Genomic DNA, 24,514 nt, shown 5'->3' on the forward strand with positions numbered 1-24,514 from the left:
AGAGAGAGGGGGGGGAGTGGAGGGAAGAGAGAGGGGGGGAGTGGAGGAAGAGAGAGGGGGGAGTGGAGGAAGAGAGAGGGGGGAGTGGAGGAAGAGAGAGGGGGGAGTGGAGGAAGAGAGAGGGGGGAGTGGAGGAAGAGAGAGGGGGGGAGTGGAGGAAGAGAGAGGGGGGAGTGGAGGAAGAGAGAGGGGGGAGTGGAGGAAGAGAGAGGGGGGAGTGGAGGAAGAGAGAGGGGGGAGTGGAGGAAGAGAGGGGAGTGGAGAGAGAGGGGAGTGGAGGAAGAGAGGGGAGTGGAGGAAGAGAGGGGGAGTGGAGGAAGAGAGAGGGGGGAGTGGAGAGAGAGGGGGAGTGGAGGAGAGAGAGGGGGAGTGGAGGAGAGAGAGGGGGGAGTGGAGGAGTAGAGAGGGGGGGAGTGGAGGAAGAGAGAGGGGGGAGTGGAGGAAGAGAGAGGGGGGAGTGGAGGAAGAGAGAGGGGGGAGTGGAGGAAGAGAGAGGGGGGAGTGGAGGAAGAGAGAGGGGGGAGTGGAGGAAGAGAGAGGGGGGAGTGGAGGAAGAGAGAGGGGGGAGTGGAGGAAGAGAGAGGGGGGAGTGGAGGAAGAGAGAGGGGGGAGTGGAGGAAGAGAGAGGGGGGAGTGGAGGAAGAGAGAGGGGGGAGTGGAGGAAGAGAGAGGGGGGAGTGGAGGAAGAGAGAGGGGGGAGTGGAGGAAGAGAGAGGGGGGAGTGGAGGAAGAGAGGGGGGAGTGGAGGAAGAGAGAGGGGGGAGTGGAGGAAGAGAGAGGGGGGAGTGGAGGAAGAGAGAGGGGGGAGTGGAGGAAGAGAGAGGGGGGAGTGGAGGAAGAGAGAGGGGGGAGTGGAGGAAGAGAGAGGGGGGAGTGGAGGAAGAGAGAGGGGGGAGTGGAGGAAGAGAGAGGGGGGAGTGGAGGAAGAGAGAGGGGGGAGTGGAGGAAGAGAGAGGGGGGAGTGGAGGAAGAGAGAGGGGGGAGTGGAGGAAGAGAGAGGGGGGAGTGGAGGAAGAGAGAGGGGGGAGTGGAGGAAGAGAGAGGGGGGAGTGGAGGAAGAGAGAGGGGGGAGTGGAGGAAGAGAGAGGGGGGAGTGGAGGAAGAGAGAGGGGGGAGTGGAGGAAGAGAGAGGGGGGAGTGGAGGAAGAGAGAGGGGGGAGTGGAGGAAGAGAGAGGGGGGAGTGGAGGAAGAGAGAGGGGGGAGTGGAGGAAGAGAGAGGGGGGAGTGGAGGAAGAGAGAGGGGGGAGTGGAGGAAGAGAGAGGGGGGAGTGGAGGAAGAGAGAGGGGGGAGTGGAGGAAGAGAGAGGGGGGAGTGGAGGAAGAGAGAGGGGGGAGTGGAGGAAGAGAGAGGGGGGAGTGGAGGAAGAGAGAGGGGGGAGTGGAGGAAGAGAGAGGGGGGAGTGGAGGAAGAGAGAGGGGGGAGTGGAGGAAGAGAGAGGGGGGAGTGGAGGAAGAGAGAGGGGGGAGTGGAGGAAGAGAGAGGGGGGAGTGGAGGAAGAGAGAGGGGGGAGTGGAGGAAGAGAGAGGGGGGAGTGGAGGAAGAGAGAGGGGGGAGTGGAGGAAGAGAGAGGGGGGAGTGGAGGAAGAGAGAGGGGGGAGTGGAGGAAGAGAGAGGGGGGAGTGGAGGAAGAGAGAGGGGGGAGTGGAGGAAGAGAGAGGGGGGAGTGGAGGAAGAGAGAGGGGGGAGTGGAGGAAGAGAGAGGGGGGGAGTGGAGGAAGAGAGAGGGGGGAGTGGAGGAAGAGAGAGGGGGGAGTGGAGGAAGAGAGAGGGGGGAGTGGAGGAAGAGAGAGGGGGAGTGGAGGGAAGAGAGAGGGGGGAGTGGAGGAAGAGAGAGGGGGGAGTGGAGGAAGAGAGAGGGGGGAGTGGAGGAAGAGAGAGGGGGGAGTGGAGGAAGAGAGAGGGGGGAGTGGAGGAAGAGAGAGGGGGGAGTGGAGGAAGAGAGAGGGGGGAGTGGAGGAAGAGAGAGGGGGGAGTGGAGGAAGAGAGAGGGGGGAGTGGAGGAAGAGAGAGGGGGGAGTGGAGGAAGAGAGAGGGGGGAGTGGAGGAAGAGAGAGGGGGGAGTGGAGGAAGAGAGAGGGGGGAGTGGAGGAAGAGAGAGGGGGGGAGTGGAGGAAGAGAGAGGGGGAGTGGAGGAAGAGAGAGGGGGGAGTGGAGGAAGAGAGAGGGGGAGTGGAGGAAGAGAGAGGGGGGAGTGGAGGAAGAGAGAGGGGGAGTGGAGGAGAGAGAGAGGGGGAGTGGAGGAAGAGAGGGGGAGTGGAGGAAGAGAGGGGGGAGTGGAGGAAGAGAGAGGGGGGAGTGGAGGAGAGAGAGGGGGAGTGGAGGAAGAGAGGGGGGAGTGGAGGAAGAGAGAGGGGGGAGTGGAGAAGAGAGAGGGGGAGTGGAGGAAGAGAGGGGGGAGTGGAGGAAGAGAGAGGGGGAGTGGAGGAGGAGGTGGGAGAGGAGGAGAGGGAGGAGTGGGGAGTGGAGGAAGAGAGGGGGGAGTGGAGGAAGAGAGGGGGGGAGTGGAGGAAGAGAGAGGGGGAGTGGAGGAAGAGAGGGGGGAGTGGAGGAAGAGAGGAGGGGGAGTGGAGGAAGAGAGAGGGGGGAGTGGAGGAAGAGAGAGGGGGAGTGGAGGAAGAGAGAGGGGGGAGTGGAGGAAGAGAGAGGGGGGGAGTGGAGGAAGAGAGAGGGGGGAGTGGAGGAAGAGAGAGGGGGGGAGTGGAGGAGAGAGGGGGGAGTGGAGGAAGAGAGGGGGAGTGGAGGAAGAGAGAGGGGGAGTGGAGGAAGAGAGGGGGGAGTGGAGGAAGAGAGAGGGGAGGGGAGTGGAGGAAGAGAGAGGGGGAGTGGAGAGAGAGGGGGTTGAGAGGAGGAGGAGAGAGGGGGGAGTGGAGGAAGAGAGGGGGGGAGTGGAGGAAGAGAGAGGGGAGGAGAGAGAGGGGGAGGAGGAGAGAGGGGGGAGTGGAGGAAGAGAGAGGGGGGAGTGGAGGAAGAGAGAGGGGGGAGGAGAGGGAGGAAGAGAGAGGGGGGGAGTGGAGGAAGAGAGAGGGGGGAGTGGAGGAAGAGGGGGAGGAGGAAGAGAGAGGGGGGAGTGGAGGAAGAGAGAGGGGGGAGTGGAGGAAGAGAGAGGGGGAGTGGAGGAAGAGAGGGGGGAAGAGAGAGGGGAGGAGGAAGAGAGAGGGGGGAGTGGAGGAAGAGAGAGGGGGGAGTGGAGGAAGAGAGAGGGGGGAGTGGAGGAAGAGAGAGGGGGGAGGTGGAGGAAGAGAGAGGGGGAGTGGAGGAAGAGAGAGGGGGAGTGGAGGAAGAGAGGGGGAGTGGAGGAAGAGAGAGGGGGGAGGGAAGAGAGAGAGGGGGGGAGTGGAGGAAGAGAGAGGGGGGAGTGGAGGAAGAGAGAGGGGGGAGTGGAGGAAGAGAGAGGGGGGGAGTGGAGGAAGAGAGGGGGGGAGTGGAGGAAGAGAGAGGGGGGAGTGGAGGAAGAGAGAGGGGGGAGTGGAGAAGAGAGAGGAGAGGGGGGAGTGAGGAAGAGAGAGGGGAGGAGAGAGAGGGGGGAGTGGAGGAAGAGAGAGGGGGGAGTGGAGGAAGAGAGAGGGGGGAGTGGAGGAAGAGAGAGGGGGGAGTGGAGGAAGAGAGAGGGGGAGTGGAGGAGAGAGAGGGGGGAGTGGAGGAAGAGAGAGGGGGGAGTGGAGGAAGAGAGAGGGGGAGTGGAGAGGAGAGAGAGAGGGGGAGTGGAGGAGGAGTGGAGGAGGAGAGAGAGTGGAGGAAGAGAGAGGGGGAGTGGAGGAAGAGAGAGGGGGGAGTGGAGGAAGAGAGAGGGGGGAGTGGAGGAAGAGAGAGGGGGGAGTGGAGGAAGAGAGAGGGGGGAGTGGAGGAAGAGAGAGGGGGGTGGAGGAGGAGAGAGAGGGGGAGTGGAGGAGAGAGAGAGGGGGGAGTGGAGGAAGAGAGAGGGGGAGTGGAGGAAGAGAGAGGGGGAGGGAGAGAGGGGGAGGGAGAGAGGGGGAGGGAGAGAGAGGGGGGGAGGGAAGAGAGGGGGGGAGGGAGGGAAGAGAGGGGGGGAGGGAGAGGGAAGAGAGGGGGGGGGAAGAGAGGGGGGAGGAAGAGAGGGGGGAGGAAGAGGGGAGGGAAGAGAGGGGGGAGGAGGGAGGAAGAGGGGAGGGGGAGGCAAGAGAGGGGGAGGGGGAGGCAAGGGAGGGGGAGGCAAGGGAGGGGGGAGGGGGAGGCAAGGGAGGGGGAGGAGGGAGGCAGGGAGGGGGAGGCAAGGGAGGGGGGAGGGGGAGGCAAGGGAGGGGGAGGCAAGGGAGGGGGGAGGGGGAGGCAAGGGAGGGGGGAGGGGGAGGCAAGGGAGGGGGGAGGGGGAGGCAAGGGAGGGGGGAGGGGGAGGCAAGGGAGGGGGGAGGGGGAGGCAAGGGAGGGGGGAGGGGGAGGCAAGGGAGGGGGGAGGGGGAGGCAAGGGAGGGGGGAGGGGGAGGCAAGGGAGGGGGGGAGGGGGAGGCAAGGGAGGGGGAGGGAGGCAAGGGAGGGGGGAGGGGGAGGCAAGGGAGGGGGGAGGGGGAGGCAAGGGAGGGGGAGGGAGGCAAGGGAGGGGGAGGGGGAGGCAAGGGAGGGGGGAGGGGGAGGCAAGGGAGGGGGGAGGGGGAGGCAAGGGAGGGGGGAGGGGGAGGCAAGGGAGGGGGGAGGGGGAGGCAAGGGAGGGGGGGAGGGGGGGAGGGGCAAGGGAGGGGGGAGGGGGAGGCAAGGGAGGGGGGAGGGGGAGGCGGGGGAGGCAAGGGAGGGTGAGGCAAGGGAGGGGGGAGGGGGAGGCAAGGGAGGGGGGAGGGGGAGGCAAGGGAGGGGGGAGGGGAGGCAAGGGAGGGGGGAGGGGAGGCAAGGGAGGGGGGAGGGGAGGCAAGGGAGGGGGGAGGGGAGGCAAGGGAGGGGGGAGGGGAGGCAAGGGAGGGGGGGAGGGGAGGCAAGGGAGGCGGGGGGGGCAAGAGAGGGGGGGAGGGGAGAGAGGGGGGGAGGGGAGAGAGGGGGGAGGGGGAGAGAGGGGGGAGGGGAGAGAGGGGGGAGGGGAGAGAGGGGGGAGGGGAGAGAGGGGGGAGGGGAGAGAGGGGGGGAGGGGAGATAGGGGGGAGGGGAGAGAGGGGGGAGGGGAGAGAGGGGGGGAGAGAGGGGGGGGAGGGGGGAGAGAGGGGGAGGGGGAGAGAGGGGGAGGGGAGAGAGAGGGGGGAGGGGAGAGAGAGGGGAGAGGGGGGAGAGAGGGGAGAGGGGGGAGAGAGGGGGGAGGGGAGAGAGAGGGGGGAGGGGAGAGAGAGGGGGGAGGGGAGAGAGAGGGGGGAGGGGAGAGAGAGGGGGGAGGGGAGAGAGAGGGGGGAGGGGAGAGAGGGGGGAGGGGAGAGAGAGGGGGAGGGGAGAGAGGGAGTGGGGAGATAAGAGGGAAGGGGAGAGATGAGCGGGGTGGGAGGGGAGAAAGTGAGCGAGGAGAGGGGGGAGAGAGAAGAGAGCGGGAGGGCGAGGGGAAACGGGAAGGTAAGAGGGGTGGTGAGAGGGGGGAGGGAAGGGAGAGGGGGGAGGGAAGGGAGGGGGGGAGGGGAGGGAAGGGAGGGGGGGAGGGAAGGGAGGGGGGAGGGAGAGGGGGGAGGGAAGGGAGAGGGGGGAGGGAAGGGAGAGGGGGGAGGGAAGGGAGAGGGGGGAGGGAAGGGAGAGGGGGGAGGGAAGGGAGAGGGGGGAGGGAAGGGGAGAGGGGGAGGGAAGGGAGGGAGGGAGGGGAGGGAAGGGAGGGAGGGAAGGGAGGGAGGGAAGGGAGGAAGGGAAGGGAGGAAGGGAAGGGAGGAAGGGAAGGGAGGAAGGGAAGGGAGGAAGGGAAGGGAGGAAGGGAAGGGAGGAAGGGAAGGGAGAGGGGGGAGGGAAGGGAGAGGGGGGAGGGAAGGGAGAGGGGGGAGGGAAGGGAGAGGGGGGAGGGAAGGGAGAGGGGGGAGGGAAGGGAGAGGGAGGAGGGAAGGGAGAGGGAGGAGGGAAGGGAGAGGGGGGAGGAGAGGGGGGAGGGGAGGGGGGAGGGGAGGGGGGAGGGGAGGGGGGAGGGGGGAGGGGGGAGAGGAGGGGAGGGGAGGGAAGGAGGGGGGAGGGGAGGGAAGAGAGGGGGGAGGGGAGGAAGAGGGGGGGGAGGGGAGGGAAGAGGGGGGGAGGGGAGGGAAGAGGGGGGGAGGGGAGGAAGAGGGGGGGAGGGGAGGGAAGAGGGGGGAGGGGAGGGAAGAGGGGGGGAGGGGAGGGAAGAGGGGGGGAGGGGAGGGAAGAGGGGGGGGAGGGGAGGGGGAGGGGAGGGAAGGAAGAGGGGGGGAGGAGGGGGAAGAGGGGGTGGAGGGGAGGGAAGAGGGGGGAGGGGAGGGAAGAGGGGGGGAGGGGAGGGAAGAGGGGGGAGGGGAGGGAAGAGGGGGTGAGGGGAGGGAAGAGGGGGGAGGGGAGGGAAGAGGGGGGGAGGGGAGGGAAGAGGGGGGGAGGGGAGGGAAGAGGGGGGGAGGGGAGGGAAGAGGGGGGGAGGGGAGGGAAGAGAGGAGGGGAGGGAAGAGAGGAGGGGAGGGAAGAGAGGAGGGGAGGGAAGAGAGGAGGGGAGGGAAGAGAGGAGGGGAGGGAAGAGAGGAGGGGAGGAAGAGAGGAGGGGAGGGAAGAGAGGAGGGGAGGGAAGAGAGGAGGGAGGGAAGAGAGGAGGGGAGGGAAGAGAGGAGGGGAGGGAAGAGAGGAGGGGAGGGAAGAGAGGAGGGGAGGGAAGAGAGGAGGGGAGGAAGAGAGGGAGAGGGGGGAGGTGGGAGAGAGGGGGAGGGGAAGCGAGAGGGGGAGGGGGGGGAGAGGGGGAGGGGGGGAGAGGGGGAGGGGGGAGGGAAGAGGGGGGGAGGGAAGGGAGGGGGAGGGGAGAGAGGGGGATGGGGGAGGGAAGCGAGAGGGGGAGGAGGGAGGTAAGAGAGAGAGGGAGGGAAGAGAGGGTGAGGGGAGAGAGCAGTAAGGGGAGGGGATATCGAGAGGGAAAAGCGCAGGGTGGGGAGAGAGAGGGTGAGGGAGAATGTAAATGGGCTATTGATTTACTATCGCCCATTCTGTGTTACCACCCAGACTAATTTTACCCGCAATCTCTCTCTGGAGGCGTGACCCACACACCACTAATCAGCGCTGTCGATGTGGCGAGAGGGGTAAAGTAACAACAGCAGGAGATTAGAGAGTAGACATTAGAAACATAGAAGATAGGAGCAGGAGTAGGCCATTCGGCCCTTCGAGCCTGCTCCGCCATTCAATGAGATCATGGCTGATCATCCAAATTCAGTACCCTGTCCCTGCCTTCTCCCCATATCCCTTGATCCCTTTAGCCTTAAGAAATATATCCAACTCCTTCTTGAATATATTTAATGAATTGGCCTCTACTGCCTTCTGTGGTAGAGAATTCCACAGGTTCACCACTCTCTGAGTGAAGAAATTCCTCATCTCTCCTAAATGGCTTACCCCTTATCCTTAGGCTGTGACCCCTGGTTCTGGACTCCCCGACCATCGGGAACATCCTTCCTGCATCTAGTCTGTCTGGTCCTGTTAGAATCTTATAAGTTTCAATGAGATCCCCTCTCATTCTTCTAAACTCTAGCGAATCTAAGCCCAATCGACCCAATCTCTCCTCATACGTCATTCCTGCCATCCCAGGTATCAGCCTGCTGAATCTTCGCTGCACTCCTTCCATGGCAAGAACATCCTTCCTCAGATAAGGCGACTAAAACTGCACACAAAACTGCACACAATACTCAAGGTGCGGTCTCACCAAGGCCCTGTACAACTGCAGCAAGACATCCTTGCTCCTGTACTCAAACCCTCTCACTATGAAGGCCAACATACCATTTGCCTTCTTAACCGCCTGCTGCACCTGCATGCTTACCTTCAGCGACTGGTGCACAAGAACACCCAGGTCTCGTTGCACTTCCCCTTCTCCCAATCTATTGCCATTCCAAAAATAATCTGCCTTCCTGTTTTTGCTACCAAAGTGGATAACCTCACATTTATCCACATTATAGTGCATTTGCCATATTTCTGCCCAATCACCCAATCTGTCCAAATCGTACTGGAGTTTCACAACATCCTCCTCACAGCATACACTCCCACCCAGCTTTGTGTCGTCTGCAAATTTGGAGACATTACATCTAGTTCCCTCGTCCAGATCATTAATATATATTGTGAACAGCTGGGGTCCTAGGACCGATCCTTGCGGTACCCCACTAGTCACTGCCTGCCACTCGGAAAACGACCCGTTTATTCCAACTCTTTGCTTTCTGTCTGCCAACCAGTTCTCTATCCAAGTCAATACCTTGCCCCCAATCCCATGTGCCTTAATTTTGCACGCTAATCTCTTTTGCGGGACCTCATCGAAAGCCTTCTGAAAGTCCAAATAAACCACACCCACTGGTTCTCCCTTATCTATTTTACCAGTTACATCCTCAAAAAATTCCAGTAGATTAGTCAAGCATGATTTACCTTTTGTAAACCCATGTTGACTTTGTCCGATCCTGTCACTGCTTTCCAAGTGCTCTGCTATTACATCTTTTATAATGGACTCTAGCATTTTCCCCACTACCGATGTCAGGCTTACCGGTCTATAAATCCCCGCTTTTTCTCTACCACCTTTTTTGAATAGTGGGGTAACATTAGCTACCCTCCAATCCATGGGTACTGTTCCAGAGTCTATCGAGTTCTGGAAGATGACCAGCAATGCATCTACTATTTCTAGGGCCACTTCCTTAAGTACCCTAGGATGTAGATTATCAGGCCCTGGGGATTTATCGGCCTTCAGTCCCATCAATTTTCCTAACACCATTTCCCTACAAATACTGATTTCTTTCAGTTCCACCCTTTCATCAGACCCTATGTTCCCCGGCATCTCTGGGAGGTTATTTGTGCCCTCCTTTGTGAAGACAGAACCAAAATATGTATTTAGTTGGTCTGCCATTTCTTTGTTCCCCATTATAAATTCCCCTGATTCTGACTGCAAGGGACCTACGCTTGACTTCACCAATCTTTTTCTCTTCACATATCTATAAAAATTTTTACAGTCAGTTTTTATGTTCCCTGCAAGCTTACTCTCAATCTATTTTCCCTTTCTTAATTAATCCCTTTGTCCTCCTTTGTTGAATCCTAAACTGCTCCCAATCCTCAGGATTATTGCTTTTTCTGGCCAATTTATATGTTCTCTCCTTGGATCTTATGCTATCCCTAATTTCCCTTGTTAGCCACGGTTGAGTCACCTTTTTTGTTTCATTTTTATGCCAAACTGGGATGAACAATTTCTGTAGTTCATCCATTCGGTCTTTCAATGTTTGCCATTGCCTATCCACCGTCAACCCTTTGAGTGACATTCCCCAATCAATCCTACCCAACTCGCTCCTCAGACCATCGTAGTTTCCTTTATTTAAATTGAGGACCCTAGTCTCTGGGTGGGGGACTTCAATGTCCATCACCAAGAGTGGCTCGGTAGCACCACAACTGACGAGTCCTAAAGGACATAGCTGCCAGACTGGGTCTGCGACAGGTGGTGAGGGAACCAACAAGAGGGAAAAACCTACTTGATCTCGTCCTCACCAATCTACCTGTTGCAGATGCAGCTGTCCATGACAGCATTGGTGGAAGTGACCACCGCACAGTCCTTGTGGAGACGAAGTCCTGTCTTCATGTTGAGGATACCCTCCACCATGTTGTGTGGCACTACCACCGTGCTAAATGGGACAGATTTTGAACAGATCTGGCAACTCAAAACTGGGCATCCATGAAGCGCTGTGGGCCATCAGCAGCAGCAGAATTGTATTCAACTACAATCTGTAACCTCATGGCCCGGCATATCCCTCACTCTACCATTACCATCAAGCCAGGAGATCAACCCTGGTTCAACGAAGAGTGCAGGAGAGCATGCCGGGACCAGCACCAGGCATACCGAAAAATGAGGTGTCAACCTGGTGAGGCTACAACACAGGACTACTTGCATGCCAAACAACGGAAGCAACATGCGATAGACAGAGCTAAGCGATCTCACAACCATCGGATCAAATCAAAGCTCTGCAGTCCTGCCACATCCAGTCGTGAGTGGTGGTGGACAATTAAACAGTTAACAGGAGGAGGAGGCTCCAAAAATATCCCCATCCTCAATGATGGTGGAGCCCAGCACGTGAGTGCAAAAGACAAGGCTGAAGCATTTGCAACTATCTTCAGCCAGAAGTGCCGAGTGGATGATCCATCTCGGCCTTCTCCTGAGGTCCCCAGCATCACAGATGCCAGTCTTCAGCCCATTCAATTCACTCCACGTGATGTCAAGAAACGGCTGAAGACACTGGATACAGCAAAGGCTATGGGCCCTGACAACATTCCGGCAATAGTACTGAAGACTTGTGCTCCAGAACTAGCTGCGCCCCTAGCCAAGCTGTTCCAGTACAGCTACAACACTGGCATCTACCCGGCAATGTGGAAAATTGCCCAAGTATGTCCTGTCCACAAAAAGCAGGACAAATCCGACCTGGCCAATTACCATCCCATCAGTCTACTCTCAATCATCAGCAAAGTGATGGAAGGTGTCGTCGACAGTGCTATCAAGCGGCACTTACTCAGCAATAACCTGCTAACTGACGCCCAGTTTGGGTTCCGCCAGGGCCACTCAGCTCCTGACCTCATTCCAGCCTTGGTCCAAACATGGACAAAAGAGCTGAACGCAAGAGGTGAGGTGAGAGTGACTGCCCTTGACATCAAGGCAGCATTTGATCGAGTGTGGCATCAAGGAGCCCTAGCAAAACTGAAGTCAATGGGAATCAAGGGGGAAACTCTCCATTGGTTGGAATCATACCTAGCACAAAGGAAGTTGGCTGTGGTTGTTGGAGGTCATTCATCTCAATCACATGACATCACTGCAGGAGTTCCTCAGGGCAGTGTCCTAGGCCCAACCATCTTCAGCTGTTTCATCAATGACCTTCCCTCCATCATAAGGTCAGAAGTGGGGATGTTCGCTGATGATTGCACACTGTTCAGCACCATTCGAGACTCGTCAGATACTGACGCAGTCCATGTCCATATGCAGCAAGACCTGGACAACATTCAGACTTGGGCTGACAAGTGGCAAGTAACATTCGCACCACAGAAGTGCCAGGCAATGACCATCTCCAACAAGCGAGAGTCTAACAATCTCCCCTTGACATTCAATGGCATTACCATCGCTGAATCCCCCACTATCAACATCCTGGGGGGTTACCATTGATCAGAAACTGAACTGGACCAGCCATATAAATACTGTGGCTACAAGAGCAGGCCAGAGGCTGGGAATTCTGCGGCGAGTGTCTCACCTCCTGACTCCCCAAAGCCTTTCCACCATCTACAAGGCACAAGTCAGGAGTGTGATGGAATACTCTCCACTTGCCTGGATGAGTGCAGCTCCAACAACACTCAAGAAGCTCGACACCATTCAGGATAAAGCAGCCCGCTTGATTGGCACTCCATCCACCACCTTCAACATTCACTCCCTCCACCACCGGCATACCGTGGCTGCAGTGTGTACCATCTACAAGATGCACTGCAGCAACTCGCCAAAGCTCCTTCAACAGCACCTTCCAAACCCGTGACCTCTACCACTTAGAAGGACAAGGGCAGCAGACGCATGGGAACATCACCACCTACAAGTTCCCCTCCAAGCCACACACCATCCTGACTTGGACCTGTATCGCCGTTCCTTCACTGTCGCTGGGCCAAAACCCTGGAACTCCCTTCCTAACAGCATTGTGGGTGTACCTACACCATATGGACTGCAGCGGTTCAAGGAGGCGGCTCACCACCATCTTCTCAAGGGAAATTAGGGATGGGCACTAAATGCAGGCCTAGCCAGCCAGCGACGCCCACATCCCAGCAATGAATTAAAAAGTGAACTACTTCATTCTCCATCTTAATGAAGAATTCAATCATATGATCGCTCCGACCCAAGGGGCCTCGTACAATAAGATTGCTAATTAATCCTTTCTCTTTACATAATACCCAGTCTAAGAAAAGGTAAAGAGGAAACAATGAGGAGGGAGCTGCTGCAGAAAGGAAGAGAGAACCAACAACAACCGAGGGAAACTAAATTAAAAAGCTCAGCAGAGGAAATGGGAGAGACAGGATACACCATGTACTGGAGACAAAGTCCCAGACACTCTTAGATTGATCACAATCAGCAGTGCAATTCCAGATTGAATAGAACAGCAAGGGTCTGGTTCAGCCTGAGACAGTGGCCAAGGAGGGGGTGGAGTTGGTGGCCAGGATGTCGAGTTGTTGACAATTTCTAAACTGATGGCTTAAATCTTCACAATGTTTAACTGGAAAAAATTCTGGCTCCTCCATAACTGGATTCCAGATAATCTGTTGGACAACACACTGGCGGTGGAGGGGTCAAGAGAGGTGGTGGAGAGGTAGAGCTGGGTACCATCGGTGTACATCTGGAAACTGAGCCTGTTTCTGTGGATGAGGTTGACAAGTGGCAACATGTAGATCAGTGAGAGAAGACGACCAAGAATAAATACTGGAGAATCTCCTGGGGTGCCGTGCGGGGGCGGGAAGAGAAGCCATTGCTGGAGATACTCTGGCTACGATCAAATAGGTAAATGTGATCCAAGTAAAGGCAGTCCCACTGAGTAGGACAATTGAGGAGAGACATTGGAGGAGAATGGTCAATGTTTGTAGAGAGCTCCAGGAGGATGAGGAGGGAAAATGCGCTATACTCACTGTCACAGAGCATGTCATTTGTGACCTTTATTAGGGCCACTTTGGGGCTATAATGACAGGGATGAAAATCTGGTTAGTGTGGTTCAAACATGCAGTTGTGGCAAAATGGCCAGGGATTTCAGAAGTGACAGCACGTTCAAGGACTTTGTAGAAGAAAGTAAGGTTGGAGATCAAGTGCAAGGACAGAGGGATAGAGGGTGGGTAATTTTGAGGAAGGATGTGATGACATTGGATTTGGAAAGGAGCTGGATAGGACGTGAGGAGTGGGAACCATTTACAATGTGAGCTAGCATGGAAAGCAGGAAGAGAAGTTGGGTGGGCAGCAGTTTAGTGGGAATGGGGTCAATGGAGCAGGAGGTGGGTCCAGCAGAGAATACAATCTCAGTAAGACAGGCAGCCTGGCTTCTGATTATTTTACATATCCATGGTGCAAGTAACTAATGAAAATAAGGCAGCGAGGGAATAAAAATACCAAACATTGAACCAAATGTTGATGTTTTTTCCAGTAGCAATATTGGTATAAAACATCAGAACATACATTGATGTGAATTTAAGAACTGAAGTAAGAATTGTGAATAACTCAAAGCAGATCAGAAAGTGGGTTGTAGAATAGGGTGTACCTGTAGGTTTTAGTAAACATTATTAAGATTCTTTAACCATTATTAAATAACTATAATATGTGAAATTGTATGTTAAAAGCCTAAAAGCCTGTATAAAATGGCGAATGGCTGAGAGCAAAGCAGGATGGGAAATTTTGCTAACCTGCCTAAAAAACTGCTGTGTTTCCAATTACTGAAGTAACGGAATGTAGTGCTAAGTTTATGGAGATGAGGAATTCAGCAATATTATGCTTAAAGAGGTAAGAGCTAGAGAGAGAGATAGGAGTTGGAGACATCCTTCATTGGTATAGCTATAGGATGGACAGACTATTTAGAAAACATTCTAGGAAATGTTCTGTGAAAAGTGACCATCTGAGGTAAGGGTACTTTGTTATGCATAGAGAAAAACCTGGTGGGATCAACAAGGTCATAAGATGGCTAACGAGGGAAGCAAGACTTTTTACCAGGTGTCAGAGGGTTAATTACTGCCATGTAGGCAAAACGAGAGGAAAAAGGGTATAAAGATACAGGTTTTGAACATCGCAAGCAGCGCACAGTGTACCCAGAGATTGATAGGAGCTTCGGTCAACAGAACACAGCAAGATCCCAAGGAAGCGAGCTTCGGTTAAATAAAACACAGCAAGAGCCATCAGGAGACGGCGCCACAGTCACTCGGAAGGAACGCCCGGGTTCGAACACACAGACTGTGACTATCTTCTTGTTCAGTATTACTTCTTTGTGCTGGATATTTAATGCTTAATAAACCTGTTTTACTGATACACAATATACCTGGACCCAGAGTGGTTTGTGTAGTCACAGACAAATTATTAGAAGAGCTTTTGAAAGCTACAGGGTGAGAGTCTAGGTGGAAGTGAGTATTGATGGGATTAGTGTCACTGTGTGAAGCTGCTTTCAAAGGTGGTGCGATGACTTTCTCGCGTGGTTCTGAACTTGGGTTTAAGCAGCTGTTTTCAAAGGTCATAAGGAAAGTACTGTCCTGAGTAAAATATTTCACGGGTAAGACAGAGTCCAGCTTTAGGGATGCGTTGGAAATAAATACACTGCAATTACATCTGAAGGAGAAACTTGCATTTCTAATGTTCCTGACAAATGTCTCAAAGCACTTCACACAATGTCTTACTTTTCAAGTGTATTTTCTGCTGCGATATAGGGCAGGGGGTCCAAATTAGACCTCCCCTCTCCTCAGCCCTCACAATTCCACTCTCCAAGCCCAGGCAGCTCAGTCCTATTTGGGTTTACAGTTTTTTGCCAGCTTCTTATCAAACTCTCTCTTGAAGCTGCTGATCCCCTCAGACAACTCTGCCTCCCTTACTTTCCATACCCTCCGCATAAAGTATTTGGGAGTGATTTACGACTCGACCGGACTTAAATGGAGCAGTAATCGAAACATAGAAGATAGGAGCAGGAGTAGGAGTAGGCCATTCGGCCCCTCGAGCCTGTTCCGCCATTCAATACGATCATGGCTGATCATCCAAATTCAGTACCCTGTCCCTCCTTTCGCCCCATATCCCTTGATCCCTTTAGCCTTAAGAAATATATCCAACTCCTTCTTGAATATATTTAATGAATTGGCCTCTACTGCCTTCTGTGGTAGAGAATTCTACAGGTTCACCACTCTCTGGGTGAAGAAATTCCGCCTCATCTCTGTCCTAAATGGCTTACCCCTTATCCTTAGACTGTGACCCCTGGTTCTGGACTCCCCTGCCATCGGGAACACCCTTCCTGCATCTAGTCTCTCTAGTCCTGTTAAAATCTTATAAGTTTCAATGAGATCCCCTCTCATTCTTCTAAACGCTAGCGAATCTAAGCCCAATCGACCCAATCTCCCCTCATAAGTCATTCCTGCCATCCCAGGTATCAGCCTGGTGAATCTTCGCTGCACTCCTTCAATGGCAAGAACATCCTTCCACAGATAAGGCGACCAAAACTGCACACAATACTCAAGGTGTGGTCTCACCAAGGCCCTGTACAACTGCAGCAAGACATCCTTGTTCCTGTACTCACTACAAAGGCCAACATGCCATTTGCCTTCTTAACCGCCTGCTGCACCTGCATGCTTACCTTCAGCGACTGGGGCACAAGGACACCCAGATTTCGTTGCACTTCCCCTTCTCCCAATCTATTGCCGTTCAGATAATAATCTGCCTTCCTGTTTTTGACACCAAAGTGGATAACCTCGCATTTATCCACGTTATATTGCATCTGCCATGCTTCTGCCCGATCACCCAACCTGTCCAAATCATATTGCAGTTTCTCGGCATCCTCCTCACAGCACACACGCCCACCCAGCTTTGTGTCGTCTGCAAACTTGGAGATATTACATCTAGTTCCCTCGTCTAGATCATTAATATATATTGTGAATAGCTGGGGTCCTAGGACCGATCCCTGCGGTACCCCACTAGTCACTGCCTGCCACTCGGAAAAAGACCCGTTTATTCCAACTCTTTGCTTTCTGTCTGCCAACCAGTTCTCTATCCAAGTCAATACCTTGCCCCCAATACCATGTGCCTTAACTTTATACGCTAATCTCTTATGCGGGACCTTATCGAAAGCCTTCTGAAAGTCCAAATACACCACATCCACTAGTTCTCCCTTATCTATTTTACCAGTTACATCCTCAAAAAATTCCAGTAGAATAGTCAAGCACGATTTACCTTTTGTAAATCCATGTTGACTTTGTCCGAGGCAAATGAGGCAAATCACATGCCGGGCAATGATGTTGCAGCCGCGAAATAGGAATGCAGCGCAAGGAGTTGTGGGAGCTTGCTGTGCAGAAATTGGTTGTGGTGTTTCCTACATTACAACAGTGACTACACTTTAAAAACTCTTCATTGGCTGTGAAGTACTTTGGCACATCCTGAGGTCGTAACAGTTTCTCTGTGGTCAGGAGGAGCCTGAATTATCCTGCCTGCTGCTGGTCGATCCTTGGTTTTCCAGCCGCCCACCGTATTTTCCTCTAACCACGCCCCCGCCCACTCCACCCACCTTTAAACAGCTCCTGCTCACTTGCCTCCAGGGAGGATTTGGCAGATTTCCGGTCTCCCGCCTCCCTCCTCAAGGATCACCGAGCACCTTCCCACGTTCCAAATCCGTGGGCAACTCGCCAGCAATATTGTACTGAAGCCCAACCCTGAGAATGGATTGGGCCTCTGACCAATTTCATGGAGCGAGCAGTGGGCTCACTGACTCACTGCCTGCCCGATCAATGGGGTCACTCAAAAACCCAACCTCGCTCAATCCAAACTGCCTTTTCACCCTCCCTTTTCTCAGTTTGAGACTATCCCTACTTTGTTGTAGACTCTGTGACTGTGTTCAACCTGTGGATGTTTATCTTCTCTCTACGGTTTAGGATCTTGAATACTTCAATAAAATCATCCCAAGCCCACCCTTATCCAGTGCAAAGACTCCTGACTTCCAGACTAGTCACGGACATCAGTGATAATTTAATCTGGGGTCCGGGAGCCCATTTAGGATCTTCTCATCTGGATTTATAAATCAGGGAAAGGAATATAAGAGTTTTACCAGGGTTAATGGCGTCTATCATTTCTCTCCACGCTGTGTACTGTAAAGGGCCGTTGAACTTTCCGATAGACAGGGCGCCATCTGCTACTAACAGTACTTGCCTGTCCTCACTAATCCTGTAAATATTGAACAGTTGATGTTATAAATCGACATTTAACACTTTGAGTTATTTAAACAAACTGTGCAGAGTTTCAGTAAAGAGCATGTCCTACCTCCTCTTCCGACAAGCTTCCTCCTGAAATAAATAAAACACAAACAGTGAGGAGAGTCGTAAAAGACTTCAGGAGGACACAGGCAGGCTGGTGAAATGAGCAGAAACAGGGCAGATAAAATTTAACACAGAGAAGTGTGAAGTGATGCATTTTGGAAGGATGAGGAGTGGCAATATAAACTAAATGGTACAATTTTAAATGGAATGCAGGAACAGAGAGACCTGGGGGATCACATTCACAAATCTTTAAGATAATTGGCAAAAAAAAGAGGGTGGGGATTTTTTAACAGTGACTTGTGATGATCAAGACATCAAGGGGTATGGGGAGAGAGCGGGAATATGGTATTGAGATAGAGGATCAGCCATGATCATATTGAATGGCGGAGCAGGCTCGAAGGGCCGAATGGCCTACTCTTGCTCCTATTTTTCGAAGTTTCTATGATCTGGAATGCACTGACAGGAAGTAGATTTAATAACTATTTCCAAAAAGGAATTGGATATATACTTGAAAAGGAAAAAAATGCAGGGCTATGGGGAAAGAGCAGGGGGAGTGGGTCTAATTGCACAGCTCTTTCAAAGAGCCGGCACAGGCACAATGGGCCTTTTGTGCTGTGGGATTCTATGATTGTAAGTAGTTGAAAAGCCTGATTTGTGTGTCAGATACTGGAACTCAACATCAGTGTCACTCACAGACACAGTGACTCTCACACCCACCGCACCAGACACACCCACACACTCACAACATGGAACTGTAACTGGATTGCAATCTGAGTGCCAGGAAAATATTAAACTTGAGCAACACGGAAATAATTGCAAACAGAATATCAAGATCACGGCAACTCATTCCGGGGCGGTTGCGGGTATTCCCGGGAATCTGCGGGCAGTGTAGGAGCCGGTTAGTTCAGTGACAACAGAACCATCCCGGAATAGACAAAACTATTGATTTAAATCAGTTCCGAATTATTCAGCAAATGCTGCATTTATTTCAGTTATCATCGGTTATTTTGTGACTGTGAAGTTTCACTGAACTGACCCGCAATATAATCCTCACCTTCAGAAATGTCAGCCCGTCTTTTTGCTGCATCTGTTTCTCCAACTTTGAGAGTTTATCCTGAATAGAATTTAAATTCTCTTGAATTTCTCGGAGGTTTTCCTCCATTGTTTCTAGAATCTTCCCCTCTTGTTCCCTGAGATCTCTGATTAAACGCTGCTCTTTCTCACTGAGAATCTGGTGCATTTTAGTGAACTCGGATGTGATGCGGGTCTGCAGACTGCTCGACTGTTCCTACCAAATGAAATGTGAAACATAATTAATGTACCGCGATAAAGAGAACAAAACTAACCGAGATCCCAGAATATCAGCACAGGGGGACCTTACCCTAACTGCGGAAATCTGCTGTTTCTGTTTTAATTCCGTTTCTAGAGCCGCCGATTTCTTCTCTGTGAGAAAATCTAAGGAAGATTTCAGCTGAACCTGCGATTGGGAGAGAAAAATCACAGAATAAAAGTGTTAGACCATGAAAATGTGATAAAATAATCAGGTGATCAAATCTGCTCCCTTTTACCTTGTAGATTCCAACAGCTTCTTTAATGGGCATGAAGCGGTGCTCTCTGTGTTCCCGCGCATCTCTACAAGTGTAACAGATCAATTTCTTGTCAGTTTCACAAAACAGCTTCAGTTCTTCCTGATGTTCCTCACAGTGAAGTTTACTTTCCTTCTCTTTCGGATTCAGCTTTAATTTTCGAGCTTTCTCAGCCAGACTCGCTAAGGCCCGACTGGCTCTGAGGTTTATTTCCGGAAACTCCGCTCTACATTCCGGGCAGGAGTTTGTCTCCTTCTTTTCCCAACACTGTGTGATACAGGAGCGGCAGAAGTTGTGCCCACACTCCAGTGAAACCGGATCGGTGAAGAAATCCAGACAAATGGGACAGTTTAAATCCTCTGTGAAACTCTCCGCCTGGTGTCTGGAAGCCATGATCAGTTTCAGTCCTTCCTGATTGAAACTGCTGGTGTGGTGTTTCCGGGGCGGAACCTCCCCGGTTCCCAGTCTGAGATCACTCGTGTATCCCGGGAACTGCTGCTCACAGCGAGATGGAATAGTGTCGGATTTACAAGGAGAAAAAACAGGCCATGACTTTTCAGGCTGCACCCACCCGACAGTCAAATGGGCATTTTACTGAGGCTCGGAAACGGAGAGGGGTCAGGGAGGAGCCGAGTTTCCGGGGCGGGGATCTCAGGAGGGAAGCGGATTGGCCGGAGCGCCTGTCACTCAGAGTGAGGGGGCGGGGCTGCCCGGGGGAGTGGATTGGCCGGAGCGCCTGTCACTCAGAGTGAGGGGCGGGTTCCTGGGCGGGGCCTCAGTGGGAGTCGGACTCGGAGCTCGGGCAGTGAGTTGGGGCCGAGCGGCAGTGACGCCGCGCTGGGCTCTCCTCTTGTGTGAAACCAAATTAACAAATAAATTGTAACTAAAAACCAATAACCCCTTAAATAAACCTTAACCCCTCAAATTAAAATTTGATTATTTGAACTAATTATGCACTCCAGTCCCCGCGGCGCCCACCGGTCACGAAATTGCTCGAGCGTGCCGGCGGAGACCGCGTGCTCCATCTCCAGGGCCACCCGGGCGCGAACATGGCCGCGGAAGGGCGGGAGGCAACCAGGCCGGACGACCCCCTCGACCGCCCGCTGCCTGGACCGATTAATGGCTTTCTTGGCCAGGCCCAGGAGCAGGCCCACGAGGAGGTCCTCCAACCTGCCCGCCCCCCTCCGCACGGGGTGACCGTAGATCAGGAGCGTGGGACTGAAGTGCAACCAAAATTTGAGGAGCAGCCCCTTCAAAAAATGGAAGAGGGGCTGCAACCTCTCACACCCCATATATACGTGGAACACGGACTCCTCCAGACCGCAAAACAAACAGGCGGTCTGGGAGTCCGTGAACCTATTTAAAAATCTATTGCACGGAACTGCCCTGTGCAACACCCTCCAGGCCAAGTCCCCGATAGAACAAGGGAGGACTCCCGCATAGAGAGACCCCCATTGGGGACCTCCGTCTCCGTCCGGAGGTAAAACGGCACGCCACGGCGTGTCCGGACGGCAGGCGAAGATGGCAAAGTGGAAGGTGTGCAAGAGCAGCCCGTACAGGAAACCCCTCCGCGCAGAATGAAAAAGCACGGAGGGTATTTCCTCGAGACGGCTCAAGTTGTGAGGCACCGATCCCCGAGGGGAGTTTCGGGGCGAGGCGCCGATAAGGAATTCCGTCCGAACGGGAGTAAGCTCGGACGGGATCTCCCCACGCGCCCGAGCCGCCTCGACACACCTCGTGGCGTCGGGGGGCAACATCGCTTTCACCGCCCCGATGGCGCTGACCGCGAGCCGGACGTCGTCCCACGACATGCGTCGCGCCAGCTCCTCTGGTGCCATCCAGCCCGCTCCCCCGCCATCGAGTAGGTCCCCGACTCTAGTCACCCTGCCAGGCACAGCCCTGCGCTCCGCCAGCCACCCGAACTCGCGGACGTGGAGGTGCGGATTCCTGAACAGCGGCTCCCGGAGGACAGCCGCCGCTCCTGACGGGGGAGAGCTCCGCCTGGAGGCGACGGAGTTCCAAACCCATAGCAGTTCCTGGTAAAAGACAGGCAGCTCCTGCAGGCTGGCACGCCTGCCGCCCACTTTCAGAAACAGGAGCTGCGTGTCGTAATTGAGGCCGTGCAGCTGGCGGAAGAAATGCGTCGCCAGCGCACACCATCTTGGAGGATTCTCGACGTACAGGTATCTCTGCAGCGTCCGAAGACGGAAAGTCGCAGCCTGGGTGCGAAGGCACACCAGCGCCTGACCGCCCTCCCTAAGCGGGAGACTCAGAACCGCGGCAGCGACCCAGTGTATCCTGTTGTTCCAGAAGAAGTCGACGAGCTTCTTCTGTATCTTGGCGACAAACGCAGGGGGGGGGATCAGAGTAACCAACCGGTACCACAACATGGCGGCCACCAGTTGGTTTATGACCAACGCCCGACCCCTGTAGGACAACACTCGGAGCAATCCTGTCCAGCGTCCTAAGCGAGCGGTGACTTTGGCCTCCAGCTCGTGCCAGTTCGCCGGCCAGGCGTCCTCGGCCGGGCTGAGGTAGACTCCCAAGTAGAGGAGGTGCGTGGTACTCCAGGCGAAGGGCCCGAACTCCTCCGGCAGAGAGTCCACCTGCCACTGACCCACCAGGAGTCCAGAACATTTCCCCCAGTTGATCCTGGCGGAGGATGCGTCCGAGTAAATCTGCTGGCATTCCCGCATCCTCCGCAAGTCAACAGGATCCGTGACCACGAGGAGCACGTCATCGGCGTAAGCCGAGAGGACCACCTCCACGCCCGGCCCTCGCAGAGCCAATCCCGCCAACCTCTTCCGCAAGAGGCGCAGGAAAGGCTCCACGCAAATGGCGTATAACTGGCCGGACATGGGGCATCCCTGACGCACCCCCCTCCCGAAGCGAAGGGGCGCCGTCAAGGACCCGTTAACTTTAATCAGACACTCCGCGGCAGCGTACAGAAGTCGGATCCGGGCGACGAAATGCGTCCCGAACCCGAAAGCGCGCAGAGTCCCGAAGAGATACTCGTGATCCACCCTGTCGAACGCCTTCTCCTGATCCAGGGAAAGGAAGGCGACCGACAGACCAGCCCTCTGGGAATGGTGGACCAGGTCCCGGACCAGATGGATGTTATCGTGAATGGTCCGGCCCGGGACCGTGTAGGACTGGTCGGGATGGATCATGCGGGCCAGCACGGCGCCAAGGCGAACAGACATGGCCCTGGCAAAGATTTTGTAATCCGTGCTGAGGAGGGAGACCGGGCGCCAGTTCTTGAGGAGGCGGAGATCACCCCTCTTAGGCAGCAGGACGATCACCGCCCTGTGCCACGAGAGGGGCATCTCCCCGGTCGCCAGACATTCCCCCAGGACCCGCACGTAGTCGCCCCCCAGGACGCCCCAGAACGCCCTGTGGAACTCCACGGTCAGCCCGTCCAGCCCCGGGGACTTCCCCCTGGAGAGCTGGCGGAGGGCGCCGGACAGCTCCTCCAAACTCAGAGGAGCGTCCAGTTTTTCGGCGCCCTCCAGGCCGACCTTCGGCAGGTCCTCCCACAAAACTCCGCGCGCGTCCTCGCTGGACGGATCCGGAGAGAACAGAGCCCCGTAATAGGCGCGGGTCTCCGCGCGGATTCCCTCCGGATCCGAGACCGGAGATCCGTCGTCGGCCAGCAGCTCCAAAAGCTGCTTACGGACCCCCCGTCTTTTTTCCAGCGAGTAGAAGAAGGGGGAGCCGCGGTCCAGGTCCCGCAGGAACTGGATCCGCGACCTCACGTACGCGCCTCGGGACCCGACGAGCCGCAGGTCCTTCAGCGCGCCCTTCTTCTCTTCGTACGCCAGCCGCAGGGCCGGGTCCTCGGCGACTTGACCGAGACGGGACTCCAGGTCGAGCACCTCCTTCTCCAACTGCCCGACCCGGGCCTCCCGCCTCTTGGTCGACCCCCTCGCGTACTCCTGACAGAAGAGACGGATGTGAGCCTTGCCCACATCCCACCATAGCCTCAAGGAGGGGAAGCCCCCCTGCTTCCTTCTCCAGCCGGCCCAGAAAAGACCGAACGAATCCCGGAACCGCGCGTCCTCCAGCAGCAGGTTGTTAAAGTGCCAGTACGCGGACCGCCCCCCGGCGCGCGGCGGCACGAGCTCCGCCCACACCAGGTGGTGGTCCGTGCACGGCACCGGCCGCACGGAAGCCGCCGGAACGCAGGAGACGTACGCCCGGGAAATGTAGAGGCGGTCGATCCTGGACGCTCCTCCCCCAGACCTCACAAAAGTGAAGGCGCTGGAGTCGGGATGAAGATTACGCCAGACGTCCACCAAGTCGAGGGACCCGACCAGGTCCCTCAACTTCCCCACCGACGCCGGGCTCGGCTGGGTACCCGTGCGGTCCCTCGCCTCGAGGGTACAATTAAAATCCCCCCCGAGGACGACGCACTCGCCCGCGTCGACGGAGCCCAAAAGAGTGGACACTTCTTCAAAGAAGCGCGCTTGCTGCGCACCAGCCCGAGGGGCGTACACGTTCACTAGATGGAACGGCACGCCCCCCAGGCGAACAGTGACCTGGAGCAAGCGGCCCGGCACGAGCTCCTTGACCCCCAAGATCTCCGGCTGAAAATGCGGGGCCAACAAGATAGCCACCCCACTGGAAACACTGGAGAGGTGACTCATGTTGACCCCTCCTTGCCACTCCAGGAGCCACGTGGCCTCGTCTCCCGGAACGGTGTGGGTTTCTTGCAGGAAGCACACCGCATACTTCCCGTCCCGAAGGACCGAAAAGTTATTAAATCTGCGGCTAGCCTCCCTGCTGCCGTTGACGTTGAGGCTGGCTATGGTTATCTTCATTTCAGAAGCACAACCAACCCCTACTTAAACCTAACGGGGGAAGGGAGGGCGGCCGCTAGTCGACCGCCACTCCCTTAGCAGCCCGGTGAGGAATGCTCGGAACCGACACAGCTCGGACGGGCTCACGCCCGCGTCTGCACCCATGGTCTTGTAGGCGACACGGGCCGACCCGACGAGCAGCGCCAGCCCCGACCATCTGTCGAGGGCCTGCTGGGTCCTGCGGCGACCCTGGCTCGTGGCCACAAATTCCCGGAGCTCCCTGATGGGAATAAGAACGAGGGGGGTCCCGGCGAGGGGCGCGAGGTCATCCATCGCCTCGTCAGCGATAGACTCTAAGTCTTCCTCCGCCCCCACCACCGAGTCCCCGTCCTCCTCCGGGGGGTCGCCACCGGCGGCCGAACCGTCCGCCACGCAGTGCGCGTCGGGCGGCCCGGCCGCGACAGCCGGCCCCGCCTCCGCCCCGATCCCACCCCCAGGATCGGTAGCGGAGGATTCCCCCCCGGGCTCCTTTAGGAGGGCCGGGCCAGAAGGCGGCGGTGGCCCGGAGACCCCCTCCGCCCCAGGCACCGGAACGACGGAGAGACCGGAGAGACGGGAGAACATGTGTACCCGATCGTCTCCAAGTCGCCCGGCGCCGGAGACACAGACGGAGGGTCCCCCTCCGCCACGCCACCGGCCTCCGACCCAGCAGATGGGGTAATTTTCCCACACACCTCGACAAAGTCGAGCAGCACCTGGGAAAGGTCCGGGCCGCTCTGGGTGAGCTCATCATCAGAGGACTCGCCCGGCCCGGTCCCCCGGCCGCCCGACCCGTCGAGGGGCAAAGCCACCAGCAGTGGATCTATTTCCGCCGCGGCTCGTTCCGCAACCCCCCCCACGGGCAGGGTCTCGTCCCCATCCCCGGGAGGCACGAGCTGGGCAGACGCTTCTGCCTCAGCCTCCTCAGGGACAGGCGACCCCTGCCGTTCGCCCGCAATGGTGTCAGCGGTGGGGTGGGGCGCAGCGCCCGCGGCGGGCGACGACTCCCCCTGACCGGAGGGACCTTCCTCCT

The 24,514-nt window shown here is 56.1% G+C and overlaps 1 pseudogene across 1 annotated transcript; it reads right to left on the reverse strand.

The window, feature by feature from the left end:
• Positions 1 to 16,641: 16,641 nt before the first annotated feature.
• Positions 16,642 to 19,290, reverse strand: LOC147096404 (zinc-binding protein A33-like; annotated as a pseudogene). Its single transcript, XR_015074892.1, has 5 exons — positions 18,626 to 19,290; positions 18,439 to 18,534; positions 18,112 to 18,345; positions 17,062 to 17,084; positions 16,642 to 16,965 (listed from the first exon to the last, which is right to left on the reverse strand). The product of XR_015074892.1 is annotated as a zinc-binding protein A33-like (transcript).
• Between the last annotated feature and the right edge of the window lie 5,224 nt (positions 19,291 to 24,514).

Source organism: Somniosus microcephalus, unplaced genomic scaffold (genome assembly GCF_052327205.1).
Source record: "Somniosus microcephalus isolate GS21.2 unplaced genomic scaffold, FLI_Smic_1.0 unresolved_chr1, whole genome shotgun sequence".
NCBI classification, from domain to species: domain Eukaryota; kingdom Metazoa; phylum Chordata; class Chondrichthyes; order Squaliformes; family Somniosidae; genus Somniosus; species Somniosus microcephalus.